This window comes from Phascolarctos cinereus, unplaced genomic scaffold, assembly GCF_003287225.1.
Source record: "Phascolarctos cinereus isolate Bilbo 61053 unplaced genomic scaffold, phaCin_HiC Scaffold_4;HRSCAF=312, whole genome shotgun sequence".
Classification (NCBI taxonomy): Eukaryota; Metazoa; Chordata; class Mammalia; order Diprotodontia; family Phascolarctidae; genus Phascolarctos; species Phascolarctos cinereus.
Genome location: NW_027555847.1, coordinates 271,880,690 through 271,902,593, shown reverse-complemented (window position 1 = coordinate 271,902,593; position 21,904 = coordinate 271,880,690). Strand labels below are relative to the sequence as shown.

At 36.1% G+C, this 21,904-nt stretch overlaps 1 protein-coding gene across 9 annotated transcripts in view; it reads right to left on the bottom strand.

The window, feature by feature from the left end:
- Positions 1 to 21,904, bottom strand: part of PAM (peptidylglycine alpha-amidating monooxygenase) — a 383,297-nt gene that overhangs the window by 254,139 nt on the left and 107,254 nt on the right. The window contains exon 1 of one of the 9 annotated variants that reach the window (XM_020973960.2): positions 14,031 to 14,116. The exons of 7 other annotated variants lie outside the window; for them this stretch is intronic. The gene's annotated coding sequence lies outside the window, so the exon portion shown is untranslated. Of the gene's footprint in view, positions 1 to 1,418; positions 1,559 to 14,030; positions 14,117 to 21,904 lie in introns of those variants that run through there. One more of the 9 variants, XM_078153064.1, reaches the window with a different exon arrangement.

Sequence of the window (21,904 nt, the reverse complement as noted above, 5' to 3'; positions counted from 1 at the left end):
TTATTACAATTATCTACTCTTTAGGGTTTGTTCTATTGCATATCTCATTGAACTATTGAGTTCTCTTGGCTCCATTTTATTTCAGGGCATCAATTACTTGGGTCAAGTGTTCTACTTTCTGTTTACAGCTCTTTCAAATTTTTTTAAGAGCTCTAATTTCATTTTTAAAAAAATATATCTTTTCAGGAAGGCAGATTGGGGGAAGGGGTATTCAGAGTGCATGCCATCTTGGGGTGGGGGGAGGGGAGAGATGGGGAGAAAATTTGGAACTCAAAATCTTATGGAAGCAAATGTTGAAAACTAAAAATAAATTATTTTTTAAAAATAAAAGGTCATATAACCATGTGCTGGGATGTTGTAGTAGGATTCTTATTTAGATAAACTTTGGATTATGTGGCATCTGATATGTGATTCTTTGATTCTCTATAATGTCTTCTTTCCACAGGCCAGTCTCATCATCCTTAAGTAACCCTCTTATCTCTTCTTTCATACTCATTTTTTCTCCAATATAGACTAAAAATATAATGAATATACATCTAAAATGTAAATATAGATACTAAGGAATTCTTCCATAATGAATCTTAGTTGTAACTTCAATGCCATGAAGTCATCATTTATATTTTCCTTGCTTGATACTTGATAACACTTCTCTCAGAAGTTCCAGATCTTCTCCTTTTTTCTCAAACCTAACTACACCAGCTGTGCCTTCCCTCACCTTCCTCAAAGATGCCTTTGGTTTTTACTTTTATCTATAATGAGATATCACATACTTTGTACTCCACTTCTGAAAAGTCCCCTTCATCTGTGCTTAGCTTCTTCTTACTATAAGTTTCAGGGAAAATGACAGCTCTTTTCTTTGCCAAGGCCAAACCCTGTACTTCTGTCCCCAATCCCACCCTATCTCATGTCTTACAGTTCCTCAAACCATCACTCATCCTCATTTTCTCTCTTTTTTTCCTTGCTAATTTAACCCTAAATATTGATTTTCTCCATATGGACTATAAATGTTTCCAATTTTTCCCATTCTTTATGAAAAACAAACAAATGAAAACCCTTAAGTTGACCTTGCCATCTACTGGGAGCTAGGCTTTCTTCAAGTCTCTCAGAGGGCCCCAAGACCTGACTTACAGTTCTTATGTAGCTACTTGCCATGTACTTTCTTTGTCCTTGGCTGGATCCAATGGGCCAGGGCCCAGATCCTGCTGGCTTCAGAATCTATTTCAGAAGATAAAGCTGTTTTCTAACAACAACAGCAATAATAACAAACACTAGCTAGTTACTCACTGCCAGGCACTGATGCTAAGTGCTTTACAAATATGTTCTCACTTGATCTTTATAATAACTGAGAAAGGTGGGTACTATTATTCTCCCCATGTTATAGTTGAGGAACTGAGGGAAACATAGGTTAAGTGACTTGCCCAAGGTCAAATAGCTAGTAAATGTCTGAGGGTGGATTTGAATTCAGGTCTTCCTGATTGTAGGTCCAAGGCTCTAATCACGACATCACTTAGCTGTGGGGTCCCACCCAGTATGCCAGCCAGCTTCTGGAAGCACAGACCTATACAGGATAGAAGAGTGTAATTAATATTTTCCCGTTGGTTTCACTGATCATTCCTTTATCAACAGCCCTTTACATTTTTTCCTTGAGAGGCTGTGCTCAGTTGAGCCCTTTCAATTCACAACCTTTATTGGAAGTAAATGTTCAAGATAATAATAACAATGTATTATAGTATTGTTAGATACTACACTAGGTAATACTATTATTATGTATGATTAGATGTTATTAGAGAATAATACCACTATTATTAAATAATAACAGTATTTAAAAGAAGAGCATTTATATAGTGTTTCAAGCCTTGCAAAGTACTTTACACATAATATCTAATTCATCCTTACAACAACCATGTGAGGTAGATTCTATTATTAGCCTCATTTCACAAGAGGAAATTGAGGCTAAGAGAAGTTAAGTGACTTGCCTAAGGTCATATAGCTAGTTAGTATCAGAGGCAGCATTTGAATGCAGGTCTTCTTGACTTCAAGTTCAGTGCACTAGTCACTGTGCCACCTAGCTGCCGTCTCTACACTGAGGTAAGGCATATAGATTCACATTTTGTGGGTTCCTGTGAATGTTCCCCATTAAGTAATAACACAGATTAAGATGTTACTAATATTTGTCCATCCACTTTTAGAACATTGGCAGGTTTTTTTTTCTAAAGCACTTAAAATAAGAAGAGAACTATCTGAGAGCTCATGGGGTTTTTAATCATTAGTTTACTCATTACTGCTTAATTGTGTACATTTCTATTATTTTTAAGTTTATTTCTAAATTGCAGAAGGTAAAGAAATCACACAAAAATACAAAATACGTTATTGTTGCAAAAAATTTAAAAACTATAATATCTTAAACTTGCTGGTTGGGCAGCTAGGTGGTACAGTGGATAGAGTACTGACCCTGGAGTCAGGAGGACCTGAGTTCAAATCTGGTCTCAACCCAGACCTTAACACCTACTAGCTGTGTGACCCTGGGCAAGTCACTTAACCCCAATTGCCTCAGAAATACATAAATAAATGAAACTTGCTAATGGGGAGAAAGAAAGAAAGAACAATTTATCTCTTTTTGAGTTACATGTTACTCAGAAAAATCTAAAAGGAAAATTTAGCAAAAAAGAAAAAGCAGGAAATAAAACACAAACAGGTATTTACAAAAAAAAATAGCAATGATGTTGTCTTAATTTCAGCTAAAGGTCATGGATTAATCTACTAATCCATTGAAAATTTTACCAATGAAATGTTCCTTGAAAATGAGTGTTGGATTTTTTTGGTAGCAAAAAAAAAAGGAAATAAAGTGAGTGAATGTTAGTCAACTGGGGAACACTGAATAAAACTGTGGTATAGAAATGTAATGGAATATCCATGCCATCTCTGAGGCTCATTACTTTACTACTTGTGTGACTTTGGTCAAGCTCCCTAACCTCCCTGGGCTCGTTTCCTCTTCCATAAAATGAGGGGGCTGGGCAAATGACCTCTAACGTCCCTTCTAGCTCTATATCAGTTATTCCATTTCCCTTTTCCCTCTCCCTTCCACCAAGATCTTATGATTATTTTGTTATAGGAATTCAGAGGAAGATGGTGGAGTGAAAGCAGCAACTTGCTTGAGCTCTCCCCCAAACTCCTCCAAATACCTATAAAAAGTGGCTCTAAACAAATTCTGAAGCAGCAGAACCCACAAAAAGACAGAGTGAAACAAATTTCCAGGCCAAGACAACCGGGATGATTAATCAGAAAGATATATCATGCTGGACTGGGAGCGCAGGCCTCAGCGAACCTGGAGCAGGCCTCAGAGGACTGAATCGCGGGCAGCTGTGGTGGTTTCCAAACTCCTCAATCCAGGAATACCAAAGACAACTTAGAAGGTCAGTGGGAAAAGTCTGGTTCTGCGGTGCTCAGAGAGGAAGGCAGGGTCTCAGCTCCATTCCCCAAGAGCATGGCCTGAGGCGGGGCAGCTGCTTCCCGAGCTTCTGGCCCACAGACTGAGGGGGAATCCAATGGCTGATCAGAGAGGGACTGCAGGGATCTCTTTGCTAGTGCTGAGAGAGGCAGGTGGGGTCTCAGCTCCATTCCCCAAGAGCGTGGCCTGGGGGGTGGGGCAGCTGCTTCCTGAGCTTACAGCCCACAGACTGAAGGGGGAATCCAGATCAGAGGGGGATTGCAGGGATCTCTCTGATGGTGCTGAGGAGGAATCTCTTGCTTTGCCTGTGCTTGGATCTAGGTCACAGTTCTGGGTGGCGGTCCTGGGGTGAGGAGGAGCTCTGGCATCGTGGAGCTTGTAGTGGCTGTGGACAGGAAACCTTCTTCGCAGTTCCAGGATAGAAGGGAGTGCTTGTGGTCACTAATAGACCACAGCGCAGGCCGGGAAAGGAGTAAACACCTCGCCCCTTATTATACCACCTTGCAAGAACTGAAAATTTATAGGTCCCTACAAGTATCTCTGAAAACAGCTATATAAACCCCTGAAGCTTGGGACAGTACATTCTCCACATTGGAAGCAGACTCTTACCTTAACAAAGAGTTTAAAACTCAGGTGATCGGCCAGGATCGTGAGCAAGCAGCGCAAAAAGAGTCAGACTATATTATCTTACTTCGGTGACACAGAAGATCAAAACATACAACCAGAAGAAGACAACAAAGTCAGAGCTCCTACATCCAAAGCCTCCAAGAAAAATATGAATCAGTCCCAGGCCTTAGAAGAGTTCAAAAGGGATTTTCAGAAGCAAGTAAGAGAAGTAGAGGAAAAACTGGGAAGAGAAATGAGAGTGATGCAAGAAAATCATGAAAAACAAGTCAACAGCTTGCTAAAGGAGACCCAAAAAAATACTGAAGAAAATAATACCTTAAAAAGTAGCCTAGAGGGCAGCTAGGTGGCGCAGTGGATAGAGCACTGGCCCTGAAGTCAGGAGGATCTGAGTTCAAATCCAGCCTCAGACCAAACACTTGACACTTACTAGCTGTGTGACCCTGGACAAGTCACTTAACCCCAATTGCCTAAAAACAAAAAACAAAGAAACAAACAAACAAAAAAGTAGCCTAACCCAAATGGGAAAAGAGGTCTAAAAAGCCAATGAGGAGAAGAATGCCCTAAAAAGAAAAACTGGCCAAATGGAAAAGGAAGTCCAAAAGATTACTGAAGAAAATACTTCCTTAAAAATTAGAATAGAGCAATTGGAGGCTAGTGACTTTATGAGAAATCAAGACACTGTAAAACAAATCCAAAAGAATGAAAAATAGAAGAAAACATGAAATATCTCATTGGAAAAACAACTGACCTGGAAAATAGATCCAGGAGAGAGAATTTAAAAATTATTGGACTATCTGAAAGCCATGATCAAAAAAAGAGCCTAGACATCATCTTTCAAGAAATTATCAAGGAAAACTGCCCTGATATAGTAGAACCAGAGGGCAAAATAGAAATTGAAAGAATCCACAGATCTCCTCCTGAAAGAGATCCCCAAAGGAAAACTCCTAGGAATATTGTAGCCAAATTCCAGAGTTCCCAGGTCAAGGAGAAAATATTACAAGCTGCCAGAAAGAAACAATTCAAGTACTGTGGAAACACAATCAGGATAACACAAGATTTAGCAGCTTCTACATTAAAGGACCACAGGGCATGGAATATAATATTCCAGAGGGCAAAGAGATAGGATTACAACCAAGAATCACCTACCCAGCAAAACTGAGTATAATCCTTCAGGGGAAAAAAATGGTCATTCAGTGAAATAGGGGACTTTCAAGCATTCTTGATGAAAAGAGCTGAATAGAAAATCTGACTTTCAAATACAAGACTAAGGTGGAACATGAAGAGGTAAACAGGAAAGAGAAATCATAAGAGACTTATTAAGGTTGAACTGTTTACATTCCTGCATGGAAAGATGATATTTATAACTCATGAGACCTTTGTCAGTATTAGGGTAGTTGGAGGAAAAAAAATATGTATGTATAGGTAGATAGATAGATAGATAGATAGATAGATAGATAGAGGGTACAAGGTGAGTTGAAGATTAAGGGGTCATATCTGGAGAATAAAATTAAGGGATGAGAGAAGATTATATTCCGAGAAGAAGAAAGGGAGAGGTAGAATGGGGTAAATTATCTCACAAAAAAAAAAACAGAAAAGAAAATGCTCTTACAGTGGAGGGGAAATGGGGGAAGGTGAGAGGGAATGAGGAATCTTATTCTCATAGGATTTGGCTTAAGGAGGGAATAACATACACATTCAATTGGTAGGAAATCTGTCTTACCCTCAGGAAAATAGGGGTAGAAGGGGACAAGAGAGCAGGGGGATGATAGAGAGGAGGGCAGATTGGGAAAGGGGGTAATCAGAAGCAAATACTTCTGAGGAGGGACAGGGTCAAAAGAAAGAATAGAATAAATGGGAGGGCAGGATAGGATTAAGGGAAATAGAGTTAGTTTTTCACAACATGTCTACTATGGAAGTGTTTTGCATAACCGCATATGTATAACCTATATTGAGTTGCTTGCCTTTTCAATGAGGATGGTTGGGGAGGGAGGAAGGGAGAAGAACTGAAACCTAAAGTTTTAAAAACATATGTTTAAAAAAAATGTTTTCACATGCTACTGGGAAATAAGAAATACAGGAAATGGGGTACAGAAGTCTGTCCTGCCCTACAGGAAAACAGAAGGGGAAGGGAATAAGAGAAGGGGGAAAGAGATAGAAGAGAGGACAGACTAGGGGAAGGGATATTCAGAATGCATGCCATCTTGGGGTGGGGGGAGGGGTGAGATGGGGTGAAAATTTGGAACTCAAAATCTTGTGGAAGTAAATATTGAAAACTGAAAATAAATTTATATTAAAAAAAGGAATTCAGAGAAACATGGTAAGAAATATATGAAATAATGCAGAATGAAGTAAGCATAACAAAAAAATATTCATAATCACTATAGTACCATAAGTTAAAACAATAACACTGAAACGAAGCTTAACTCTGATTAACTGCAGTGAACAATCTTGGTCCTGAAGAACAGGTGATGAAAAATAAGTCCTCCTTTTAGTAAGTACAGCAGTGGCACCATAGGTGTGAAGCAGTATACATACTGTCATGCTCAATCACTAGAAGCATTTGTTTTGCCTAATTTAAGTGTTTTTTCTTCCTTATAATTGATTCTTAACTGGGAGAAGATGGCAAATTCAGATATCACTATGGGAGACAAACAAAAAAACAAATGCTACTCCAACTTTTCCTCTTGCTTCTTCTTACAAGTCTACATCATGAGAACCTTATGGAAATCAGGTTTTCTTTTTAAATATGTGTGTGTGTGTGTATACGTATGTATATATGGTTCCATTCTTCTACCTTGATATATTTAGGAGAATATAAGCATATAAGAATATAAGATATTTCTTTCATGAACATGGAAGAGTATTTGTGTTATCTTTCACAAGTAAATTTGATTGGGACAAACAAAATTTTGACATGTTCAACAGGTTGACTTAATGCAAAAATGATAAAAGCCTTTATGACATAAACAATAATAAAACACTGACTGCCTTTCTCTTTAACTAACAGTCAGAGGTTTAACTTGGAATAATTACTAAATTAAAATTTAGCTCAGCCTAATTCACTTCTTCCTGACTCAACATAACAGTCTTGTTATCTTTACATAACATGCTTACTATCAAAATTGCTAAAAAAAAAAAATACAATTTGTCTGCCTTCAAAGAAGAAGATCAACATCTTTTTACAGTAGGTGTTATCTTAATTTTAGCTACAGAAAAAAATGAATGGGCTAAGCAGTATTAATTATTTGCTTAAAAGGGTACAAAACATAAGAAGATACATTTTCCCTTACATTTTGATATTTAAATCACCATCAGTATAACATTGTAATGAGATAAAAAGTTCATTAAGGCAGCTTTTATTTTACTTTGTTATGCAAAAACAGAACACACTAGAGGAGAAATTCTTTATTGAGTTACAATTATCCTCCAAGGATATAGCAAATGAGATATCACTAAAATATTTAAGTTTAATTATGCAGTATATATAGATACTGAATCAAAATACATATGCACAAAGTGTAAGTACTTCAATCATATTTTTGAAACCTTTTTCTGATTTTTGCTTTCAAAGAGAAAGTCACCATTAACAAAACCAACAAGGATGAGACTTTGCCTTCTCTGCTAATATTAATCATCTCAATAGTTACACCAAGCAAACTCAGTGAGAAAACAATTATTCTTTTGGTCCTTTAGCACTCAAATAATTAGGTGTGGAAAACCTAGCAGGTTGGTTCCACCAAGTAGGACTTTTCCCACAGTAAATTTCAGTTTCACTCCTAGCCTAGAGCACTACTAACAGTTACTCTTGCCTGTTTCTTGCTCTCCGTCCTTTAGTTTCCAAAAAGGAAACTTGATTGGACCGTCTATTCTGCTAATCTTAGCCCTTCACAACCTCCCTGCTAACTGCTCTCTACCCTGGGTCATTTCAACAACCACTTCCACGCTTTCATTCAACAAACATTTATTACACTTCTACTACATGCAAGGTTCTGTGCTGGATTCTGAAAACAAAATGGTTCCTGCTCTTAGGGAGTTCACAGCATATTTGAGTAACATGACATTCACAGAGAGAAATAAAGGTACAATATATTCAGTGGAATTTCAAGAGGGGAAAAAACAGTAGCACCTTGGAGGGGAAAATCAAGAAAGTCTCTTTCCTACATGTAATTTTATTTAAAACTATCAGCATTGATATTCTTCCCTTCAGAATCAACAGTTTTGAAGACAGATCTATGATGGATCTTAAAAATCAGTCAACTCAATTACAAGATCTCTTCCTCTCCTCCCCATCAAAAGATCAGAAGATACTTTAAAAACAATGAAACAAGCTGCCTTTACTCTCCTTGTTTTCTCATTCTTTATTAAATCATCAATACCAACAAAAAATTTATTGTCTCTACTGTGCATATGGCCCTCTGAGAGATACAAATAAGTATAACACAGAGCCTTTTACTGAAAGAGTTCACAAATTAGTTGGAGAAAGAGGACGTAATATTAATCATAGCTTACATATTGCTTTACTGTAACAAAGCAATCTGCATGAACTACATCATTTGATTCTCCAAACAATCCTGTGAGGTGAGGTTAGTAATATGTTTTTTTCCTACTTTATAAATAGAATTTTGGACATGTTCAATGAATTGCCTAAAGACAAAAACTAAAAAAAAAAAAGATAAATAACAATATTACATGTGACTATAATGCAATGAGACCAATTCTCATATGGGATTTTAGAAAACATTTTACTGCTTGACAGTCATACTTTCTATATTATCAGCATCAAATGTACTTGTTGCAAAATACTTCCTCCCTTTGCTTAACTACTCTACCTTCATCAGTATGCGTTCCCAAGAATGGGGCATTCTTTCCACCTACAATCTACATCAACAAGCACGTATTGAATACCTCCTATGTGTTGGGCACTCTTTTAAGGGCTAAGTATAAAACATTATATTACACATGATCCCTTCCCTCAGGTTTACATCTAATTGGAAAAACAATATATATCAATAATTTACATGTGTGTATATATATGTATGTCCATGGTGTATATATATATATGCATGTATGCAAGAAAGTAGACATACACATAGAGTGTGACATAGACATAGACATATATATGGCATTAGGGCAGCATGGAGTAGTGGATAGAAAGCTAGAAGACAGGAAAACATGGATTGAATTTCTGTCTCTAGCATATACTGATAGTGTGACTCCTCTAAATCCCCCCAGACAACTTTTTAAGACCTACTTCAGGTATCATGTAAGTCCAACCATTTTGTTTATATGTGGAGGATCTGAGGTACATACATGCAAGTTACTTGTTCAATTTACATGACCAGGAAGTGACTGGGTTCAGACCTGAATTCAGATACAAACAATTATAATGCAGGGTCTGTATACTCTAGGCATTCATAAATTAGTTGGAGAAAGAGGGCATTATATTAATAATAGCTCTATAACTATAGTCTATTGTTATAATTGAATGTTCTTTTGACTTTATGAGCTGATTCTCTCTACAATAAAGATTCTGCATTGAACAACTGAACCCAGAACTCTGGGATGGAAATGAAGAAGTATACCAATAATTTAATGACTTATACTCATGTAGAACTTGAAATAGTAGTAATATGTGTACATGCTAGATACAAAATAAATGATGCATTCACAATACAATATATATCAAATAAGTTCAAATAAATACCTTTACAATACAATGTAGTTTGAATAAGCTCAAAACAATTTAAAGGAGTTCAAAACAGGGAGAGATAATTTTGGGTTCTAGGATCAGGGAAAGCTTTACTGAAGAGTGAAGAGTTGAACTGTTCTTAAAGTAAGGATAGGTGTGAGTGGGCAGATATCCTGGTTAAGGGAGACAGTGGGAATAAAGGTGAGGAAAGGAAGCATAATTTATGCAAGGAGTAATGAGAAAAACAGTTTAACTGGATAGGATAGTAAGTAGTAAGTTAGAGAGGTAGGCAAGGATTAGATTGAGGAAAGTTGTAAATGTCAAGTTAAATATTTCGGACATTCATTTACAGAGAAAAAATGGGATGACATTTAAAAATTTTAAGTAAGAACGTGACATGTAGAACATGATGGTTTAGGAAGATTTATCTAGTGTGTTGAACAGATTGATGGGAAGGGGGAAGACTGGAGGCAGGGATATTAGTGGAAAATTTATCATAGTCCAAAAATGAGAGGTGCCATTGCCTGGTGGCAATGGAAATGAAAAGTAAATGATGGATACAAGGTCCATCCTGAGACACACTGGAAAGGACCAGTGTAAAACAGTTATTTTAGGATGTCCTATGAGGCAATATTTTCTTTTTTAAAAAACAAACCTCAACTGAAAGCCACCAAAAATAATCCAACATCTGGAATCTATCCTTATAGCCACATGATCAAATGGAAAAATCAGAAATAATGAAGGAACACTTTTCTCCAAAAAATATTATCAATAAATAGCTTCAAATTCTGGGTTAAGAAAGATTTTATCTAGGCTCTTAAAATCACTGAAGTACTTGACATAGCCCCCAGTTTAATAGCTATATAGAAAAGCAGCTTATTGCTTTTTAACACTTCAAAGTGACTTTATTGCAGCTTATATTTCACCCAATTTCTATTAATCTACACTTCTTATATGTTTCTTCTAGAAAAAGCAGCTATTTTACATTTTCAACATTCAGTTTTATCAACATTAATATGACATCATTCTTTCAAAATAATCTCAGAGATTCTTCCAAGCTTAAAAATGAAGTAAAAATGGTGTTATTTTCAAAGGATCATACGTTTAGAAATAGATGGGACCTTGGAGACCACCTAGTCCAGCTCCTTTATTTTACAGGTAAAAAAACCTGAAGCTCAGAAAAGCTCAGTGACATGCCCAAGGATCCCTGGCTTTGAGGAGTCACAGAATTCAGCACTGGAACAGATTTTAGTCCAGTCCTTGGAAATTAATACAGCCTAATTGGCAATACCTTTAATGTCACTTCCTCCGACAAAATCATGCCATTTTCTGATGTCTAATCATTTGATAGCACTCTTCCCTTATAGGCATGGTTTAGTGGGAAGATCACAGGCTTGGGAGTCAGAGATCTCACATTTAAGTCCTCAAAAGTTCCCATGGGTTCAATGAATTTATACAGTTGACTTTCAGAACTAAACATCTATCACTATTCTCTCTCCTGAGCTCCAATTACACATTACCAGCTGTCTACTGGGCATTTCAAACTGAATGCCCTTTAGGTATCTGATATCTAATACATTCAAAACATTACATTCTTTTCCTCCTCCACAAATCCATCCCTCTTCCAAATTCCCTTATTTCCTTTGAGGATGCCACCATTCTTCTAAGTCTCCCAGGTTCACAATCTCAACATTATGTTAAATTCCTTACTCTTACTTATACCACATGTCTAATTATTGCCAAATCTTTTTGTTCCTATCTGCACAATATTTTTTGCTTTGTCTCCTTCTCTTTTTCTCACAGAATCAACACCCTTGTTTGGGCCTTCGCCACTTCTTACACAGACTATTGTGATAACCCATCTGCTCTCCCTGGCTCATATCTCTCTTCATTTTCCACAGGAAGCTAAAGTTCATGTCACTCTCCTACACAATAAGCTTCAGCAATTCCCTATTTCCTTTCGTATAATACATAAACACCTCTGTTTGACCCTTACAGTCTTTCACAACCTGGTCCTGACACCTTCCCAGCCTGATATGCACTACTCTTTCCTGTATTCTAGCCTTCTCGTAGCTCCTCAAACACATAATCTCCCGACTTTTCAGGGAGTGTCCCCATACATGGAATGCACATCTGATGCATAGAATACTTTGATACCTTCAAATCTCAGCTCAAGTATCACTTCATACAGGAAGTCTTTCCTGATCTCTCCATATACTAGTGGCCTTCCTCCCCCATCCCAAGTTACTTAGCATTTATGTAATAAATATTTTATATATGCATATATAGGTATAGTTTTTTCCCCACAGAAGATTGAAAGCTACTTGAGGGCATGAACTATTTTCATTTTTGTCTCTGAATTCCCTGCAGTTATCATAATGCCTAGCATATAACTTATCAATTCTTATTGATTGATTAATCAAAGCTAGATGACCCCTCCGGTATCTCTGCCAAGAAAAACCCATGGACCTTGTCCATGGGGTCACAAAGAGTCAGACATGACTGAAAGACTGAACAACAAAATGTGCAGAAAGAGTTTGGGTATTATGTTCCTATATTATTTGTTTTGTTACACTCCCTTGTATTCTGGTTCCTTCAATAAGAATGATATATTATGACTCCAAAGTCAGAAGATAATAGTATTTCCATAATCAAATAAAAGAAAAATATTTTAGATGGAAAAAGAGAGAATGTATTAAGCCATCACTATGGTAGATAACTTTTATTATAATAGGTTACTTGAAATAATTAATGAAAATCAATTTTACTTTCAGCTAACTTAATTTTATTGAAATTTGATGTGAGGTAATTATTCTTAGGCTGGTTTGTTTACCATTTACAATGTCAAAAAGTGTATTTATATATATTATATATATATGTGTATATATATATGTAGATATATATTCAATATTCACAGGCTCAACTGGGTCAAGGAATGTTAAAAATCAAAACAGTTAATTATATGAAAAAATTGTACTGACATCAGCATAAAAATCAGGTTAACTTATATCTGATTATCACTACTAATGTTTAGGGAAAAAAACTTTTTGGGGTCCATTCATTTTCATTTATGTTAAAGCTACATAAACAAAAAATTCTTCTTAAAGGAATTCTTAATAAACACAGCTCAAATTTGATAAAGTTTAAGTTTCAAAAGGTACAATGATTCCAAAGTTTCTGTGCAAAAGTAGACATGCTTTAATGACTAAACTTGATTTCATATTTTCTCCAAGTTTGCTTTTGAATTGGAAAAATGGATTATCCATAAATATAATTAAAAGCCATAACAGCCACACAGATTCTACAGTATGTCCATTATAAGCCCAGGTATATAAATAAGCCCAGCTTTATAAATATTATAGAGTTACCTTTTTAAAGGAAAGAGAATATAACAGTTTCAGTTATACATAGATAATGTAATCCAATATAAAAAAATTAAACATTTTAGTTTTATTACAAATTAGCTACCTTCATTGCCTAAATTCCACATCTTGTATAATTTTGAAAGTTACCATTAAAGTTTACTTAAAATATCAATGGGTCAACAGAAATAACACTTTTGCTTTAATTGCAATAGGAGATAGTAGGATACTTCAATACATCTAAGATCTCACTGATGTAAGTTCTCCCTTTGATGATGCAGATTAATCTGAACCTCTTCATGCCCTCCTGTCCTAGGTGGCTTTTGTGCATGTCCTTCTCCTAGAAACCTTGCCCAGAGGGGCCATCCAACTGCTGATGATTTTAATCTAGCTCTCCTGACATTTTGTAAATAACAGAGGAGCTTACAGATAGGTCCTCAGTTGATTATCCCTTATTCTCACTCAACCGAACTGTTTTTTCAATCACGAATCTCTGGTGATATCATTTATAAGGTTTCTCTTGTGAAATTCTTTATTTGCAATTTGTTGCAGCATACTCACGCCCACTATTCACTTCTCCAGTACCCTCTGGTGTGACATGATGGCAAATTATGTTTTTAAGTTTAACATCACTAACCCATTTTGTTTTTTAGTTTAATGGTACATTGGCTCCCAACATCTTCACCTTCCTCCTACACTTGATTTTATTCACTTTAAATCTGGGAAGAAGAGGATTATTTGAAAGTGTATCTAAACTCTGTTTTGATATCACTATTTAATATTAACCTTTGAAATTTAAACATTCTCTCCTCTCTTCCCTCCTACTCTAGCCCCATTTCCTGAAAAGCAATGATGTATCCAGAGTAACATAGAAATCAATGGAAAAGGTAATTGAAATCTATACCTCCATTTCTTCACACCTTCAGTAATTTCTTGCTTAAACTGAAAGATTATTTTAGTGAAGTCTTTGTGGGTATTTGAGAGCTAGGGAAAAAGAGATGAAGACAATTAGCAGGTCATTAAAAGGTAGGACTTCCTCCTCCTTCAAGTTTCAGATTAAGCTTGGGAGGAGCTGAGACAGCCGCTACAGCCCTGTCATTAGTCTCACAAACCAACCTGACTGGAAGTTCACTATGGGACTGATATCACCGCACCCCAGGGAAAAATAAAAGAGATAATCATGGAGGTGATGTGAACAATCTACACAGAAAGTGGTAGAGGAATGACCTTTTTAAATATTTTATTCTTTTTCAAATTACATGTAAAAATTTTTACCATTCATTTTTTAAAGATTTTGAATTCCAAATTCTCTCCCTCCCTCTCTCTCTAAGAAGGGAAGCATTTTGATATAGGTTATACATGTGTAGGTCATGCAAAACATATTTCCAAATTAGTCATGTTGTGAAAGAAAATGCACACACACACACACACACAAAAACCACACACATACAAGAAAAATAAAGTTTTTTAAAAGTATGCTTTCATACGCTTTAAGCCTCCATCAGTTCTTTCTCTAAAGGTGGATAAGATTTTTAATTACAAATCCTTTGGAATTGTCTTAGATAGTTGTATTGCTAAGAATAGCTACGTCATTCACAGTTGATCATTGTACAATATTGCTATTACTGTGTACAATGTTTTCCGGGTTCTGCTCACTTCACTTTGTATCAATTCATGTAAGCCTTTCCAAGTTTTTCTGAAAGCATTCTACTTGTCATTTCTTATAGCACAACAGTATTTCATCACAATCATATACCACAACTTGTTCAGCCATTCCCCAATTAATGGGCATCTCCTCAATTTCCAATTCTTTGCCACCACAAAAAGAGCTGCTATAAATATTTCTGTAACCATAGGTCCTTTTCCTTTTCCTTTGATCTCTTTGAGGTACAAATCTAGAAGTGGTATTGCTGGGTCAAAGGGTAATCACACTTTTATAGCCCTTTGGGAATATTTCCAAATTACTCTCCAGAATGGTTGGATCCATTCATAACTCTACCAAGAGTACATTAGTATCCCAATTTTCCTACATCTCCTCCAACATTTGGCATTTTCCTTTTCTGTCATATAAGCCAATCTGATAGATATGAGGTGGCACCTCACAGTTGTTTTAACTTGCATTTTTCTAATGAATAATGATTTAGAGCATTTTATACGACTATATATAGCTTTGATTTCTTTGCCTGAAAATTGCCTGTTCATATCCTTTGACCATTTATCAATTAGGGAATGATTTGTGCTCTTATAAATTTGACTCAGTTCTCTATATATTTGAGATATGAGGCCTTTATCAGAAAGATTTCTTGTAAAAATATTTTCCCCAGGTTTTTTTCCCCAAGGAATGACTGTTTAATGAACTTTTTTGTTACAGACATGGCAGTCAGGAAGCTTTTATTTTATTTCATTTTATTTTTTGTCTTCCTTGTCAAGAACAAAATAAGTCATTTAGATCTCCACTGCTGGCAATGAAAGTAGAAAGAGAAACAAATCCCAGAAAGAAAAAAAAAAGCCTTTAAGCTAGACACTATGGAAGGTAATAGTTATATCAGGTACAAAGCAGAAAGAAAAATGGTACACTGATGGAAAAATGACACATTGACAATAGGGAAAATGCCTTTTAAGTCATAAGAGAAAATAACTGGGAAGAGGCTCAGATATAATGCTTATATCCTTGGATAAAAATATACATAGTTTGGGTAATGAGTACATAATATTTGTATCTAAAAAGGTGAAAATTCCCTTATTACTATCATTAAGACTTAGTGGGACAGGAACAGATTTCATATAAGGAACAGTGGAATTGTTCTATGCATGGAAATTTAAAATAGAGGGCATTTGGGTAAAGACAAGGATAAAAATAAAAGATATCACCATGAGGAGGTACTACAGAACCTCTGGCCAAAATGGAGAATGTCAATAATGTTTTCCTAATATAGATCGCAAAACTTAGAAAGACAAGATATAGATAATTAACTAATTAAATAGAAATCATTTGCTAAATACTATGTGAGAGGCACTGTGCTAAATGTTCAAGATACACATATAAGCAATTAAGACCCTCCATGCTTACACCTTCAAGGAGCTTACCTTAGAATGGGGGAAGGTGGGTAAGGTGTGAGCACAGAGGTACAGTTTTGGAAATGATATTAAGCCTGGTTCCAAGCTGAGTGAAAGACTAGGCAAAAATTCTCCTATCAGAGCCCAGAGCCCCACAAAGCAAAAGCCAGGATAAGGCGAGAAGGGAATGAGAAAAAAGACCCAAGTGAAGGTGGCATGGTTTGGACATGGCTAGGGTGATTCAGATTTATGGCTAAAGCTTACAATTTTTTTTTTGGAAAGTCCATTATTTGCTGATAATTTATCAGTCAAAAGGTTGAGGAAGCAATAAGTCCCTTGTTACCTGGGATGTAATTTCAATCGAGAACTATTGGCTGAAGTTGAACCCATGGAAATCCTGTCACTTACTATGTAGACCTGCACTAAGGCAATGTTTGTGAACAGTGAGAAAAGAACGGATGCTAGTCATGTCATGGAGGGACAAACAGAGCAAGAGCTGCCAACTGATTGAGAGGCTATATGGAATGAGGGAGAGTAAGGAGTTAAGAATAACTCTGAGGTTGTGAACCAGGGAAACTAGAAAGATGGTAATGGTCTCAACAGACAAAGAGAAGTTCATTATAAGACTAGCTCTGGGGGAGTGGAAGATGAGCTCTCTCTTGGACATGTTGAATTTGACATATATATGGGACATCTACTTTTGAGTCACCAATAGGTAGTTGATGATACAAGGTTGCAGTTTAGAAGTAAAACTAGGGCTAGGTAGAATCATCTGCATTGAGATAATAATGAAACTTATAGTAGTAGATAAGGTCACCAAGTGAGCAACAGTAGTGAGAGAAAAGAAGAAAGCTGAAGACAGAGCATTGTCATGCACTAGTCTCTACCTGTACCTTTGTAAGAACAAAAATGACCTCAGCTCAGCTTCCTCTAAGCCTGAATGCACAGATTCATCGTAGGCCATCCCTATATTACCGCTTTGGTATTGGCTAATCACAGACTGTGAGGCTATTTAGCAAATGCAGCCAGAGGCCCAAGATGCCCCAAGATAGACAGAGAGACGCTCCTGGTTCTTTTCTCAGACAGAAGGAATACTAGTCTATCACGACAATTCACCAATTGGATAATTTCTGCAGGGACCCTCAACCACTGTAACTTCAGTGCTTCTGGCTATAAAAGATCCCACCATGATCCTCACACTTTAATAGTCTATGCTCACAGTATAATAAAGAGGATAGTCCAAATATAAATATACCTGAAATGGTTACATTAACTAGCGTGCTTAAAAACACTGATTGTATGAAGGTGAAAATGCCTATTGAGAGATTTCTAACAGCATATATGTATACATCTTTTACCTTCTAACTATTTGGAATGGGAGTTTAATACTTGAACTTCTCTTCCCAGCTCCCACCAGAACAACAGGTCTTGTAAAAGTGGTGTGGCAGCAGTAAATTCTATGATGGACTAAGGAAGTGGGTTTCTATTCTTACAGTGCAGGGGATTCTCCCTTTGAAATGGTCTCTACATAAAAGTAGGTAACATCACCCAAAATCATCAGTTCTAGAATAAAATTTGGAATGCAGAATGTATCATTTTTGCTTGTAATCCTTTGATGGGGTAGGCTTTGAGGATGCACATCAGAAGATCTGGTACTTTAATTTACATTCTTACACATGGCCTGAAAAAACTAGAATTAGTGGAAAGACATTCACAGGATTCCGTCTTTGCTAGGTGGTCAAGATGTACCTTTTTTCTTCTTATTTCTAGTTCACTGTAGCACCAATTCATATTTTGAAGCCTCTCTAATAGGTCAACTGAAGAAGTCTCTAGTTCTGCCTATGTATCTATCTGTCTGTCCTTTTCTTTGCATAGCTCCACTCTCAGATAGTTACCCAGCTAACTGTTTTCTTTTCTTCTCTTGTTTATGTCCTGGTGCTTGGGATTTGAAGCCAGCAAATAAACAATATTGTTCATGTCAAGGGACACTACAGGGCTTTAGAAGAAACTCTAGATTTTTTAATATTATCCTTTCCAATCTACAGAAATGCATATCTGCTTCAATTCAACTTAACCAACAACTCCAACATTAACATTCAAGGTAATAAATGCACACCAAGCATAGGACAACTTTTACACTTCACAGAACATGTAAAAGACATAAAGCACTCAGAGAAAGTAAAAAAAGGTATGTCAATAAGAACTTATTAATTGCTTACTATGTGCCAGGCACTGTATTAAGTGCTGGGATCCATGAACATATACAGAACACATACCCAAAAGACTCATAGGAACTCAGAAGCAGATAAAGTGAAAGCAAAAATATGCAAATGGGCCATAAAAAGCTTCCTTTCAAAGGTAACTGAACTTGAAGCTGTTATTGAGACAATCCTCTGATGTTCTAGTGACTCCCGCTTTCTCACAGATGCTAAACAATTCTTTCCCCACTCTCCTACCCCAAAGTTTAACATCATTTTACGGTTTAGATATTACCTCCCCTCTATTAGTAAATATACTTTGGGGTGACTGAACAAGCATTCCCTTTCCTGTACTGTATTAAGGGGTAGTAAGGCTGAGATTTCTAGGCCCACCACGGCATGGCTTTTCTTTTTCAGCTCCTTCTGGGGTTACATGAATCATACTCTTCTTTCTCTAACTCCATAGGAGGTGATCTTTTTCTTTCTTTCTCTAGGTCTTATGCCTAAACATTTGAACCTGAGAACTCTCAAACTTGGGGTTACCTACCAGGCAACACATCAAGCCTGGTATTTCCCATGAGACTTCCCTTCCCTGGTGGCTGGAAGGACAGATTCCAGAATTGCATATCTACAAACTCAACACTCTCCCTCCTCTAAACATGAGGCTGGGGATCAGCCACACTATTCCTGAGTTCCCTACTTAAGCCAAGGGGGTACAAACAGAACTGCTTCTGCCACATACTTCAACACATCTATCAGGGCCTTCACTGTGACCATCTCTTGAATAGGGGAAGTTCTCTCTTCGACACTCTGCTCTTAAGCTGCATGAATAGCCAATAATGTGATGGATGTGGACTCAGAAAACCTGAGTTTAAATCCTGCCTCAGACACTCAAAGCTGGGTAATCATGGGTATAATAATAACACCTAATAGGGTTGCTGTGATGAATATTTGAAAGATTTGTAAAGTGCTTTACCAACCATAAAATGTTTTATGATTATTATTAATTAGCTATATCATGATTTTCTTCCACAAATAATTTACTGCTGAGGGAGAGGGGAGAGAAAACTCTTTCTCTTTTCTCTTTGCATAATTCTAGGGGCAACACACAAGTAAAAAGGACCACTTTGTTTTGCCATTCTTTGTATCCCCAGTGCTTAGGTAGGAGTTTTATAAATGCTAAATTACTTAGGAGAGGCACAATAGTTGTATCCAAATATCAAAGGGTTATTGCTAGAAGAGATCAGACTTACTCTGTGTGGCTCTGACTGGCAGATCAAGAACCACTGGGTCAAATTTACAGGAAAGTAGATTTCAATTTAGTATGAGAAGGAATTTTCTAAAATTTAGGGCTTCCTTATACCAGATTGGTCTACCTCATCACTGGAAGAAAACAAACAGACAGTATCAGAATTTCTATGTGGGGTAATTGGACCAGATGGATTGAAAGGTTTCTTCTAATACAAAGATTATGACACCTGAAGTTGCAGTTTCACGACAGAAAGACTAGGGTATACCATTCAGGGCATAATACTGTTATTTTGGGTAAAACATAAGGAAAGGGAACATGTGGGTAAAAACAGTAAAACATGAATGGTAGATAGATATCTTCCTAAGCTCCCATTAAAAGCCCAGGCTTATGTTTTTGAAAATAACATGCATGTTAATAGGTTAAAATGAAAATGAAGTGCTCTGCTTTACACAATATTTAATATATGCAACATTCTGCTGGGCCAAAACATTTCTCTTTATGAATCATCACATCACTGATGTCAGCACTGCTCTGGGAACAGTGTTTATTAAGTAGCATCTGCTACAGAACTTAGGTAGACAGGAAAGAGAAAGGAAAATGGAAATACAGAAAATGGAAAGATAGAGTAAGATGAAAATAAAATTAATTTTGATAATATTTTGGTGTTTTCCCCTCTCAGGGTGATTTATGTATTCACATAACTATATTTTTTAAATTCCAAAGGTTTTAGATAGTTGTCCAACTGCTTTGTCATTTTTTTCCATCATCTGTCCCCCCCACCCTGCTTTTTTTCTATACTACTGATTGTAAACCATTGCATTCTACCAACAGCTCTATTACAGGAAATGAGAAACACTGAAGAAACTGGCATCAATCTCCTTAGTTACAAGCACCACTCCAATGATGTTTACAAGTCCTTTTGCAGTAATAAACTACCTGTTAAATTATTAATAGAGAAAAACAAGAGCAAATACCTTATGAAAATAGTACAGGAATTAATTATAATAAAATATATACTTCGCTGAAATACAAGAAAAGAAGTGTACTTTATAAACAGGGCCTTGGGGTATGTATAAGAGACAACATGGTATATGAGGACAAGAGTACTGGAATCCAATCCAAAAAAAGTTGATCCTGATATTTACTACCTGTTTGACCAAGGGCAAATACTTTAACCTCTTTAAGCCTCAGTTTCCTTATTTGAAAAATGGATATAATACTATCTGTAGTAATCACCTGTCTGACTTGTTATGAAAATAAAAAAAGGAAAATGTATAGCAAGAGCTTTGTCAGTTTATTGTGGAAATATTATTAAGAAAATTAGGGTTTAGTTGGGAGGAAGGGATGCACAAATGGAAACTTCTCTAAGAACATGAAAGGAACTACTTTTAAATTTAGTTGCTAAATGCAAATTGCATTAACTAATTCATTTACTAAACAAATATTTCTTAAACCCTAACTCAGTACAAGGCACTATATTAGGTACTAAAATGAGCACAACAATATATGACACAATCCCTGCTATCACAATGATTATAATCTATTAGAAGAAAGGAAATACAGTATCTGTAACAATAGTATGCTAAGTAATAACAGTAGTTATTATTATTATAGCTAAGACTGGTATAGTGGTTACTATGTACCAGATATGGGGGTAAGCTTTTTACAAGTATTGCCTCATTTGATCCTCACAACAACCCTGGGAAGGAGGTGCTGTTATTATCTCCATTTTACAGACAGTGAAACTGAGGCAAACAGGGGTTAAGAGACTTGCTCAAAGTCACACACCTAGTTAAGTATCTGAGACTTCTAACAAGAGATGGAAGAATGGGTTTATGGAATAATGAGTAGGCCAGGCTAGGCAAAACACAGAAAATGTAAAGAAAAGTAATGCAAAATAAAGATAAATGTGATTGATTATATCTCTGGACTAGTAAGTTAATATTTGAAGTAGACACTTAAATTTTTCCTGTTTGGTTTTTTTTAAGTGAATTTGTCAAAGATGGGATAGAAGTCAATTCAGAAGCAACCATTTCTTTTTTAATTCAAGGATAAATTGAAGAAAATCAAAAAATACAAATTTATTTGAAAAGTTACAACTGTAAAAATAGGAAATTTTCCCTTGAAAAATTGCAAATGATCCTGCTACTGACAACTTTAGATTTTTAAATTTCTCACATGCAAAGAATTTTAAAATAGAAAAATGAAAAAGTCATTTATTATTTATTTTACTACTTAGTGTCACCTTCCTATGTTCCCTCAAGTTCCTGC